The following is a 13,528-nucleotide window of genomic DNA, read 5'->3' as shown; positions in this document are numbered from 1 at the left end:
GGGTTCATCCTTCTAGCTCCCCTGAGGAAGCGGATGACCAGCTCGCTTTTACCCCATGACTGGCCGTGCAGGGGTTCAGTGAATGCCGCAACGGCCGCCACATACACTTTGAGCGTGGATGGGGATCTGCCCTTATCCAGCAGCTCTTGTAGAAATACGAGCAGCTGACGTACACCCCACATGTCCGCGGGTCCAGGTCTCTGTCGGTGCACCATTTTGAGAACACAGACCATTTTGACGCATAGAGTCTTCTTGTGGAAGGGGCTCTAGCGTGTATGATGGTGTTTATTACTCCTTCTGGCAGAGCGACGGGTAGTCGCTGATCACCCACGCATGCAGCGCCCAGCTCTGGGTGGGGATGCCAGATTGTGCCGCGAGCTTGAGAGAGGAGATCTGCTCTCACTGGGATGGGCCACGGCGCTGTCAGTGACAGCTGCGTAAGCTCCGGTAACCATGTCTGATTCTCCCAACGCGGGCTATGAGGAGCACCGAGTGACGCCGCTTCCTGATCCTCTGCATTACCTGTGGCAATAGCGAGACGGGAGGGAAGGCGTAAAGCGGGCGCCTGGGCCAGTCCTGGGCCAGCTGGCCCTCGCTCGAGAAAAATATTGGGCAGTGAGAGTTCTCTTTGGACGCAAAGAGGTCTATCTCTGCTCTGCCAAATAGGTGCCATAACGCCTGGACTGTTTGAGCGTGCAGGGACCATTCCCCTGGGGGAATATTGTCTCTGGACAGTCTGTCCGGGCCGTCGTTCAGGTGGCCTGGCACGCGCGTCGCCCTCAGCGAGCGCAGGTGGCACTGGGACCAACTCAGTATGCGTTTCGTCAGATGGAAGAGGTTCCTGGATCTGACACCGCCCTGACGGTTTAGGTAGGATACCACAGATCTGTTGTCCGAACGGACCAGAACGTGGTGACCCTGAATGACCGGGAGAAAGCGCACGAGCGCGTACTCGACCGCTATCATTTCCAGACAATTTATGTGAAGGAGCTTTTCCTGAACTGACCATAGGCCGAAAACCGGAGAGCCCTCGCGAGACCGCGCTCCAACCCGTGTTGGACGCCGCCTGTCGAGATGACTTTTCGGCGAGATACAGCTCCCATTGTCACTCCCCGCTGATACCATTCGGCCACTGTCCAGGGCTGCAGAGCTGATATACAGGTCTGAGTCACCTTGATGGGCTGGCGGCCTGTGGCCCAAGCCCGGCGAGACGCCGGGTGTTTAGCCAATGCTGAAGCGGGCGATGTGCAGTAAACCCAGCTGAAGTACTGCTGCGGCTGAGGCCATGTAACCTAGCACTCTCTGGAATTTCTTCAGAGGCGTGAGGCTGTTCATCTGAAAAGATGCGGCTAGTCGCTGAACACGGCGTGCACGCTGTGTAGATAAGCGAGCCGTCATTGCCACGGAGTCTAGTTCTATTCCCAGGAAGGAAATGGTCTGACTGGGCTGTAGTGAGCTCTTGGTCCAATTGAATGCAAGACCCAAACTGTTCAGATGGCTGAGGAGAACTGCTCTGTGAGACAGAAGCTCCATATGTGACTGAGCCATAATCAGCCAGTCGTCCAAATAGTTCAGAATTCGCAAACCCTGACTCCGCAGGGGTGCAAGCGCCGCATCCATGCACTTCGTGAAAGTACGGGGTGCTAAGGACAGGCCGAACGGAAGGACGGTGTATTGATAAACCTGGCCGCCAGGCTGAATCTCAAGAATGGCCTGTGACGGGATTTATCTGAATCTGAAAGTATGCATCTTTCAGATCGAGAGAAATAAACCAGTCCCCTGGCGCATCATGCGCGAGGAGTTTCCTGATTGTAAGCATTTTGAACGGTCTTTTGCAAGCACCTTGTTCAAAACCCTGAGATCTAATATGGGTCTGAGGCCGCCGTCTTTCTTGGGAACAAGAAAATAACGGCTGTAAAGCCCCAACTCGCTCAGAGAGGGTGGCACTTTTTCTATGGCCCTTTGCACAGAAGGCTTGCTATTTCTGAACGAAGCATGCACGCTAAGCTTCCGTGTTCACAGTGGTTTCGAGTCAGCTCTGAAGCGAGGAGGGCGGCGATCGAACTGTAGCAAATAGCCCTGTTGTATTGTGCTTAACACCCACTTGGATATCCCTGGAATAGCTTCCCACGCTTTGAAGCGTAACGCTAGAGGGTGAATGGCCAATTCGCTCTGATTGCCGCACACAGAGCTGAACAAAATGTGTGAGCTGCGTTTAGTGTGTTTATGCATGATTGCTCGCAGACAGCATGAACAGGCTGTTTTGTGAGTGACTTCCGATTGGAATGAATGGGGAAAGAGTCACATCTGTTACGTGATGCTCAAGCATAGTCATGGGCACGGGACTTACACACAGAGGAATGGTTGCTGGCCGTGTAACAGAGCGGGCAGAGAATGGGCGCGCAGACGCATTTGTGGGCGCCTTCATTGACTCTGACGCTCGAGCCGTTCAGTAATCGCTTTATGTGAGCGTGCTCTGGTGGGGACACGAGACATGCAGTGCTTGTGTGCAGAAGTGAACACTGGATTTTGGGCACATTTTCTACACATAGGGCTGGTCGTGTGACAGAGCGGGCAGAGAATGGGCGCGCAGACGCGTTTGTGGGCGCTTTCATTGACTCTGACGCCGAGCGGTTCGTGAATCGCTTTATGAGAGCGTGCTCTGATAGGGGCACGGGATGTGTTATGCTTGTGTGTAGGAGCGAACACTGGGTTGTGGGCACTTTTTCTACACATAAGACATGTTTGCTCTTTACAAGATTTATTTGGGTCGCCGTGAAAACGGCGCTTGAGTGCAGGCAAGCGGGCAGTGTTACCGGCTTGTTGGCTGCTAAATTCACCACTGTAGTAGCCTGAGAGAAGGGGACTGACAGGGGCAAAGCTTTGACGGTGGTCCGCCGCGGCGGACTGAGCCGCCGCTTGTTCAACAAAGTTAGGAAGACTTCGGTTGCTCTGGTTTCAGCGCTACCTTAAATCGAGGCCCGCAGGGGCGGCGACCTGTGGCGGCTGTCTGAGCGCTGATCGAGGGCGGCCGCCCTGTCGACGCTGAGAAGTCTGAGTTTGTTGAACTGGGCGCTGTGAAGAGGCTCGTGCAGGAGGCTGATCACGTGAGCGGCCTGCAGAGGAGCTTAGCGACGCCGCAGGAAGAGGTTCATGGCTTGGGTGGCTTTCTGGACTTCTGAGAAGCGGTCAACAATGCCACTCACCGCGGAGCCGAAGAGACCGGTCGGAGAGAGCGGTGCGTTGAGGAACGTGGAGCGCTCTGCTTCTCCCATGTCGGCTAGTGTTAGCCATAAGTGTCTCTCGGTCACAGTCAGCGAGGCCATGCACTTCCCTAGAGCTTGGGCTGCAGCTTTGGTAGCGCTGAAGGGCGAGGTCTGTCGCGTTCAGTAGATCAGTAACAGCCTCTGGGTGCCTGCCTTTCTCATCCCACTCCCGAAGAAGGTCTGCTTGTAGGATCTGTAAAACGGCCATTGAGTGCAGAGCAGATGCGGCTTGGCCGGCGGCGGAATAGGCGCGGCCAACATAGGCGGAAGTCGCTCTGCAGGCCTTAGATGGGAGCACCAGGACAAAGGTGTGCTGCTACCGAGTCCTCGACCGGGGGGATGGAGGATTAGCCTCTCTCAGTGGCGCCGTCCACCGACGCGAGAGAGGTGGAGACGTGGGAACGGGTCCTGGCTGAAAAAGGAGCGTTCCACGACTTTGCAAGCTCCGTATGTAATTCCGGCAGGAAGGGAGCGGCCTGGGCCGCGGGTGTAGAGCGGCGATGGCTTTGAAGAAAGCAGCCGTCGAGTCTGTTGGGTGCCTGCTCAGGGGGCGGTGACCACTCGAGCCCGAGGCGGTCGACGGCCTGTGTGAGGAGGCATGTTAACTCCCCTTCGACTCCAGCGCGGGTCCTGCTGGATTCCTGGGCCGAGGAGGAGGCTTGGGAGCCTGACCACTCCTCGCTGTCCGAAGCCATGATGGAACAGCGGCCCTTATCCTCCGCCTCGTCATCCGAGATGGCAGCAGTGCGGCCGCCGGCGGCAACTGCGCGTCCCGGGGCGGGGAGGGTGAAAGCGATGCTCGAGGGAGAGGCTCCGGCGAGGCAGTCGCTTCAACCACAGTTTCCGGCAGCCTTTGTGAGCGGCGCTTCTTCCTGCGCGGCTGAAGGTAAGGCGGCGCGGCGGTTTCTGCTTTGAGCGCTCGAGTCGAGCCCGCAGGGTCGACATCAGTAGCTCCTCGCAGAAATCGCATCCGCCCTCAGTGAGGGCGAGCTCTGCGTGCCCCAGTCCCAGGCAGAGAGCGCAGATGATGTGGCGGTCTCCTGTGCTGAGAAGGGCGCGACATGAGGCGCAAGTGGAGCGAGGCATCTTGAAAAAGACGCTCAGTACTCTTTTGTGAATAGTTCGTGAGAACTAGCTTGCTGAATAAAAGGATACGTCGTCGGATGGCGTAGCTCGCAGGATGGCTGAAGGTGGCTGAGACGGCCGGCTTCTTCTAGCGCTGTCCATGCTTGCTTGATGCCCCTCGAACGGCGACGCGGCTTCCAGGTCAGCGATGCGAAGAGCTTCGCTGAAGAGATGAAAATCAGGGTTCCAGCCTACGAACTACGCTTATGTGCACTCTAGTCACGCCCATTTTGGCGGGCTTTGACGCAGTGAGCGCGCGGACGCCTCTCATTGGATGCGAGTTCGCCCAAGCTCGTCTATAGGCTGCAGCAGTTGCCACAGAGCAACCTATGAGCTCGCTAGCTAGCCCGCTCAAGGTTTGCAGCTGCCGCACTGTGTTGACAATGGATACAAAAATTAAGGATAATTTTTTTGGCTTCAATATCTCAGAAAAGATGAATCTTTCCCGTAGCGTAAGCTAGCTTACGCAATACGAGAGAACCTCTCGTAAGAGAACTGATTGTGTGAAGCAGTGCATCATTGCACGTGATGCATGTCCCATTCCTAAACACGGAATCGGATTTATAGTATGGAGAATGAAGACTTGACCCGCAAGCAGGTAACAGATATGGGCAAGCTGTTGTATATCTTCACATCTCAAAAAAAATCGTGAGATGTGAAGTTTCAAAAGCGAAACCGCCTGAGTGAAACCCAGCATGTGCATAGTGTCTGAAAGACCTGGCTGTTGAGTAAGCTGCAGACAGGTATAGTTACAGCCAAAGACAATAATAGTTTTGAGATTTTAAACTTCAGCAAATTAAACTACACAATTCAATATGTTTATCTGTATGTATAGTGTCAAATAATGCATTTGCAATGTACACTTAAAAACTTTTATAAAAAGTCTACTGGAAAACGGCAGAAGATTTTGACCAAAATGTCCACTAATTCTATGGCATGTATATATATACACTTAATGCCTTTAAAAATGTGTCCAATTAAATGTATCTAAAAAATAAAATAAAAAAAACTACATTTTAATAATTAGAATAAATGATTACTAACCAGTTCTTTGAAACAAAGTAAATACTTTATATGTATTATGATGGTTTTTCATGTTTGTTGTAATGTATCATGTACCATAATTTAATTGCAATTATTCACAGAAAAATGTGATTCATTTGTAAAACATTTTTAATACATTTAAAGTCTAAAAAGTTAAAAAATTATACATTATAAATTCTGAATCTATGTACTGATTACTATTGTCCCATGTCTGCCAAACATGTTGAGTGGTCCAAACATCATCTGCAGCCTGAAACTGAACTTTTGGTTGTATTTTAGGAGTGACTGTGCTTAGCTGCAAAGGAAATCTATGAATGACTTAACCTCAGAATGACTTAAGTCTCAGAACAGTTCAAAATGCATCTTGTTATCATTCTAACTCCACATAAAGCCTCTGAAAATGTTTTGTTTTTCTCAATGAACAGTAAATATAGGATTTCTAATGAAAAACTGGGGCTTCTGTTTACTATAGTGGTCATTGTGTTTAACAGATTTCGTAGGATATCTCTCAAATTTATAAAAAAAAATTAAAATGGCATATTGGATTAAACTCTAATCTTTTGACTCAAACAGGTTTCATTGTAAAAACTCAGGTTTCTTACCAGATATATTGTGGATTTGTTGGTGTTTCTCCCAAAGACAAATATGCTGACAGCCCAGAGTGTTCTGTACTGAGATCAGTCAGATTAAATCCATTTAAATTATGCATAACATAGAGCGAAGCCAAAATGCAATGTCTGCACAGAATGATGCAGGGTCGCACAAGGAAGTGACATCTTTGTTCCTTGAATATTTCCCACTATTTGTCAAACTCATTCAAAACAACAGCTGGAGGCGTTTCATTCAAAGTGACTAACACGATGAACGTTGCTAATGTTAAATTTAAAAAAAAAAATGTTGTTATTTAAATGTGGACCATGTTGTTCGTGGCTGGATGCGTGTAACTAACGGAAATTAAAGTACCGAAATAGCAACCACAAATGGATGCATGAACCGCTGCAGTGAAGCGTGCAATACTTACTTTGTAATACAAATCCTTACTTCGTCCACAGGTCACGCAGACCGCTGTATTGAATGGCTTCATTGATTATAATAGGAGCCAGTATTGTTCAATTCAGGCGATACAGTACCGTTCTAATTTCTTTGTTATTGTTTAAATCCTTGAAATGGTGTATATATTAAAACGTAGTCTTTTAAGGTTTAGTAATCGTACAAGGCCATTTGCAATTTCAATCTTAATTCAATCAGTGATGCAGCATTAATGGAAATCATACCGATGTTTCAGAAGTCCGCTGGTTTTAAGTGTTTTTGGATGGTTTCCCTCATCATGTAGCCTATAAGTACGTGCCACTTTTACAACTGTCATGTTCATTAATGGTGTTTTCTTACATGAACGTGGGAACAAGAGAGAATACAAATTAGGCTAAAAATTACATTACATGTACAACCCTTCTACATATTGTGGCTGTTATTATTTCTGGATTGTGCATTTGTATTAACAGGTTTGTACAAAGTGTGGTACTTATTAATTATAGATAAACCATTTATACCAGTTTTCATATTGGTATTTTCATGCTTATAACCAATATATACGGATGGTTAACTATCTATTAACTTACCATGGTTAACTAGACCATTTACCGTCTACGTTTGTGCTAGTTATGTGTATGCGTGACAACAGAGCACTGGTCATCTACTGAAGCACGCTACACGTGCAGCCTATGTATTTTTTTATTAAACGCAGCCTTTTGAGATTCAAAATGCTATCTTTTGTATTCAAGAATGTACAAGTCATATGGACTTCATTATGCATTTTTGGTTCTTTTATGCCATTTTTGGAGCTTGACTGTAACTACAATCACTAACACACAGTATCGGATTTGGATCGGGCTCACTGGTCCGATGCACGATCCAGTTAAAAACGTCAGTATCGGAGCCGAGACTGATCCAGGTATCGAATTGGTGTATCCCTAATAAATATTGTCGGCCAATACATTGGTTTCTCTGCTCAGTAAGGAGAGCTGGAGAGTTTCCTGCTGTGAGATTGCTGTGTAAGTAATTTGAGCTGCATATGTTCTTTAAAATATAAGATACAATCTGGTAACAATTTACAGTGCAAAGAAGTTGTATGTATTTATTTATCTGTGCATGGACAAACCAGGATTCAGACATTTCTTCACAGCTGAGTCTTGTTTTGATTTTAATAGAACCCACATTTATGACTTTTGCTTTCCCTCTGCACAATTTGGTTTTCATTCTGTTTGTTATTAAAAACATCCCGCTTTACCCTTTAGGAGTCTAGTGCACTCCTATTATTACTCTACTCTTAATATCTGATGTATTACCCAAGAACAGGAATAAATGAATAACCATGTACATGTTATCATACATATTGTTGTAGACTGAATATTAAATCTTGTTAAATGTTAAAGGCTAAACATATCTGGTGACTTGATGACACATGAATCAATTTCTGAAATCTTATTCTTGATTCATGTCCTGTCTGTGTTTATTTGAAAAGATGCTGGATAAACTGAGGGACCGCTGTATGAAGACAGGTATATGGGACAAGCTTGAAGAGCAGAAGACTGTGATCACCGAGCTACTTGGTGGTGGCAAAGGTGATTTTAATGAACTGCTACAGACCTACTATGAGGCCATCAGTGGAAAGGCAGCCAACTGTGGAAACAGAGGTTAGTGATGAGAAAAGGACTTGTTTCGAATGTCTGGTTTTAAATGTGTTTTCCTGTTTGCTAATGATTTGATTTCTCTGCTCTTTGCAGAGAAAAGGTGAGCGACTTTACAGATGACAATGCCAGAGCGGTGGTTATTATTGGTATCCTTTCCCCAATATCAAAGATTTGCAAGTACTTTAAGGGTTTGCAGAATCATAACAAATCTGCAATTACATGTATTTGACTTGTCTTGAAGATCCTCAGTTGTCCAGGTCCTTGTATAGTGTCTATTTTAAGATGGGTAGTTCTAGCTCTAAAACCCGTTTGGATGAGCCATGCTCAAAGCTTTTGTAAAACAGCAGATACATTGAAGTGCCAGGGTCTGACAACTGTAAACAATGATGGTAAACTACCTTTAGTTACTTAAACAGAAAACATTAATTTAAGCATGTGCCCTTAAAGGGATAGTTCGTCCAAAAATTATAATTTTATCATTTACCCTGATGTCATCTCAATGGTATCTGATTGCTAAGTACTCAATCCTGGTATCAATATACATCAATAAGATGTTGCATTTTCATGTCCAAGTTTTTAATCATCTTTTTGCAGACAACGGTACATTTTTAAAGTTTGAAAAAAAATATTCAACAAGTGAATATAATTTAAACTTCCACCTGCATTTTCAAAATAGCCAACCTGGGCCTGCCAATCACAAACCTGTCAGCAACCTGTTCCTTTAAAGCGTTCTGAGCATGCATCAAGATTTCTTGTGAATAAGGACTTTAATTTTGGTCTTTTTCTCTTACAGAGTGATCATACTGCTTCAAAAGACATGGATAAGACTATTCGAGGCATATGGATTGCCTTTGTCTTCTTTGGAGCTTAAAGATCTTGGACCATGTTAACTTGAATTGTATGGTCAAAAACACATCTTCATCCTTTAAATAATCTTCTTTTGTGTTCTGCAGAAGAAAAAGTCAAACTAGTTTAAAAGGGCATGAGGCTGAGTAAATGAGATGATAATTGCCTTTAAATTGTTTATTGGTTAAGTAGAGTTGTTCTGGTTAAATGGAAGGGTTTCAAAAATTGTGAACTGGCAGTAAATATTTCAGTAAAAGTTTTGTGCTTGTGTGCACGTCCCATCTGCTACTAAAGTATTTTAATATGTATATTTATATACATTTTTTATTTATTTTTATATATATATATATATATATATATATATATATTTATGAAACACTTTCCTTCATCCTCTGCTAAGGCCTGGAGTACACACTTTTACTGTATGAAGTATGAATGCTTATTTATGTATTTTCTTTTAAACAACTCTTTGACAAAACTTCTTAAAAAAAAGTTGCTTTGAAACCAGAAAAGATCAGCAGTACCCCCTTTCTGTGATCCGTAAATGAATTCCATAGCCATTGTGCTGTATCTTGCCGGTCCTTAGCAGATAGACATGACCTTTAATCCTCCCCCTCTTTTTACCTTGTTGTCAGAAGCTTTCCTAACTGGGTCTGTCACCATGGGGATATGTGCAGATGATTGACGCTTTCTAGACCTTCACCTTAGTGGAAGCTGTTGGTGTGGTTGTACCCTTACCTCTGGGGAAGGCTTTGATTTTTTTTCTTATTTTTTTTTTTCTGCTACAATGGAGGTCGATTGAGTTTGCCATTTTGGATGAGATTTGGAGGGTTCTGAGGTAGGTTTTAATAATGTTGCTTGTTCCAGGCTCTCTGAGTGTTCTGGGAAAGCGATGAGTTGATGTGCCAGAGGGGTGGGGAGGATGGAGGGGGGAGGATTCTAGTGCATCTGGTCAACCGTAATGATTCTCCTTGTTTCAAATGCCACATGAAGTGGTTGACAGCACTCAAACTTGTTTGTTTGCTGCCCACAAGTTCCCTTCAATACCTCACCCATGACACAGTTGAAGTTTTCCAGTGCCTTGTTTGCCTGTTGCAGGTTTAAAAGATGCAGGATGGTGATAGATTTTCAGTGTGCAACTTTTACTTATCCTGAAAAAAAAAGTTTTTGGGGGGGGGGGACTTATTTACTTACATTGTTGTAGGGACCAAGCCATTTCTAGGGACCTAAATATCATAGAGATTGGGGTAGGCCTTTTTGTCATTGACCAGTAAGGAACCACCTAGCCACCACCCAGTTCACCCTAGAATCTGCATATCAACACACTAAAAACATTGAGAACACCTTAGCAACCACAAACTTTCCAGACAGTATATACACATACTTAATGCATTGTGACTTTCTTCCTTTCCATTCGCAGTAGAGGTCTTGTTGTGTGGATGCCTGCACAATCTTCCCAGATAGACAGAAAAGCAATTAAACTGCCTCTAAAACAAGATTATCACTTTTATTAGTCTGTTATTGGGAGCAAGATCAAAGGTGAACTTTAAACTGTCTTGAGGATAGAACGCATTGTAAGCCAATTGTGCACACATAAAAATAACCTCTGGTGAACATAAAAACTTGAGGAACATGTTTTGTTTCACTAAGAAAAACAATCTCAGATTTAAAAGGCAGTAAAAGGGCTATTCCAGCTGATGCCATGTCTCGATGCCAGCTTGTGGGAGACGATGGATGCGTGTTAAATTATTAAGGTTTGCATGGAATGATGTATCTTTTTCTCTTTGAATTTCTTTTTAATGGAGCATTTGAGAAATGTAAGCTGAGGACTCATAGGAACCTATTATAAGAGAGGTTTGCCTTAAGTCAATAATTCCATGACGTTTTGATATTTTCGTGCTAGCATTCACTAAGTCTAGGCAAAATCATGCACGCAAAGCGCTAATGTGCTGGGTTAAGTGAAATTTCATTATGTTGTTTTTCTCGCGTTGTTGCACCATCTGCGTCCTACTGTATTTTCCATTCCATTGATATAAATGAAGATAGCCCATTAATAAGAATTTAGTAAAAAAGGGCTGCATGCAGTGCATCCTCTGCTCTGTGAATGTATTGTCAGCTGCACTGCTCCAGATCGTGATGTATGGGTTATATACTGTATGTTCTCTATTGGCATTTGTGGGACTGTTGTTCTGCTTGCACTTGTTGACCTGCTTGAAATATGCATTTCTTCTCTCCCATTGTTTATTATTTTGTAATGTATATTTATTATGTTTCTTTGTTTAATTTTTTTTATTATTATTATTTGTGTACAGCATCTTTGAGCTTTGGAAAGCGCTATACAAAATAAACATTATAGTTAATTAGGGCTGGGTATTGATACAGATTTCCCGAGTCGATTCGGATTCACAAGTTTTGATTCAATATTGATTCATATGGGTATATTTCAATTATAATGTCCCCTTTGCTTACATATAAAAATAAATTATCTCCCAGCTAATGTTGTTAATTATACAGGGGACCTTTTAACTAGGTACATTATGAAAATAATAATTTTACTAACTATATTTTATTAGTTTGGGCACATTTTTACTTTTTAAAAATGAACAAATATAAAATAAGATATTATATTTCATAAATGAATCTCTGTTACATGTTTATTGTTTAATTTTATAATTTGTTCTATTAACAAGTATTTACATTGATTGTTGAACACGTGCTAAGACCGGTACAATCTCTTTAACAAAACCAGCATTTCTGTAAAGAGCGTCTGTATTTGAGAGCATATTATCGAGAGAAACTCAAATGGCTTTCATCATCTCTGTTATGCTTGATTAGAATTAAATGTTTATTTTGTTCCTGTTTTTGATCAACAACTGACTGTAGAGAACAGAAAGGGTATTACAAGAGACAAATGGGTCGCATGGATTTCATCTTTGGACACGCAATACAAGGAACAATTTTGATCTCAACATGCAGTGAAAGGATCTCACTGATGAATACTTCATCACTATACTACACAATTACTGATGAGTGAAATATGAACATTTACCAGCCAGTTGCCAAATATATATAGATTTTAGTTGCATAGCGTGGAATTTGGTTGCAAATGTGAGTGATTTCCTTTCATTGTAGTGGAGAGCTGGGCATAGAGTTCAAAATCTCAGGTGTGGGAGTAAAGAGGCATGGACTCAAGTGCAGATTAAACGATGGGATAATATTAGATCCAAAAATAAACAAAAAAAACAACAGAAACCGTACCATAGAGGAAATTAACTTGGAACTTGGTGGCAGGGCTGGAGAAGGGGAGCCTTGAGGTTAGGGCTCAAAACAGGAATCTCCAGAAGCACAGACAGACAAATTGACAGAATACCTATACAGGGAAAACATCCACAGCATACTGGCATGGGACAGAAACACAGGCAGTTTAAATAGGGAAGGAAATGAGGAGGGTAACGAGGGAAGGCGAGTGAGACATTAAACTGAAAACAAGGTAACAAGGGGGGCGGGGTATCACTCACGAATGAACTGACGCAAGTGCACATGACAATGAGAAAACACAAAGCCAAGTGCACTCCTCAACTAATGACAAGACCCAAGAACACATGGCATAAAAATAAAAAAAGCCATGTGTTCACCTAACATGACAAATCGCCCTGGTTACTTTCGTTACTTCCGTTTCCTGATTGAGGGAACAAGATGTTGTGTCGATGTAGTGATGTGTCGATGTAGTGACACTAGGGGTCACTCTTGGGAGCCCGAGACACTCCTGATCTTTGATAAAAGGCCAATGGGAATTGGCGAGTGGTATTTGCATGCCACACCCCCGAACAAACGGGTATACAGGAGCTGACATGCAAACCGCTCATTTAGGTTTTGTGGTGAGGAGCCGAGAGAAGGTCCCGGCCATTTCAGCGGGTAGTCCGGTGTTGTGGCAGGAGGGACACAACGTCTCGTTCCCTCCATCAGAGAACGGAGGTTATGAAAGTAACCAGGACATTCCCTATCTGTCACTCACTCGACGTTGTGTCGATGCAGTGACACTAGTGGTCCCTATATGAAACGCCACAACTAGCTGAACTGTTACATGAACTGGCGGTGCGAGACAGGCTTATTACTGTGTGCCTTGTAGCCACAGTACATGTGTCTGTTATGAGCATCGAACGGCACTTCGGGGACAAGTCGACAAGCTAGTCCAGTCGTGCCTCTTTCCCTCTTTTATTCTCTCCCCAAAAAAGAGTGCAATTTGTCAACTGACTGGGACCACCAGAGTCTACATTGGGGGGGGGGGTTTGGAGGTCCCCAAATCACCCCCAGTGCTAGCCACGCTGGCCTCATACCCGTAGTTAGAAGGACCGAGGCGGGGAGCCGCTGGAGTGGCTTGCTTTCTTTTTAAGGCAAGCTGCGACCGCAACATTGCCATGTTCATGTTCTCGCAGTGAGAACATGACCCATCAACAAACGATGTCTCCGCATGGGCAGCGCCCAGACACGAAAGACAGCGATTGTGGCCATCAGAAGGCAAGAGATAACAACCGCAACCAGGAATGACAAACAAGC

At 44.3% G+C, this 13,528-nt stretch overlaps 1 pseudogene; it reads left to right on the top strand.

Annotated features, from left to right (window-relative positions):
* Nucleotides 1-13,528, top strand: part of LOC127631680 (Fanconi anemia group J protein homolog) — a 50,379-nt pseudogene that overhangs the window by 30,721 nt on the left and 6,130 nt on the right.

This window comes from Xyrauchen texanus, chromosome 38 (assembly GCF_025860055.1).
Source record: "Xyrauchen texanus isolate HMW12.3.18 chromosome 38, RBS_HiC_50CHRs, whole genome shotgun sequence".
NCBI lineage: Eukaryota > Metazoa > Chordata > Actinopteri > Cypriniformes > Catostomidae > Xyrauchen > Xyrauchen texanus.
Note: the sequence above shows the minus strand (reverse complement) of the source record. Positions and strands in the feature narration are given on the sequence as shown.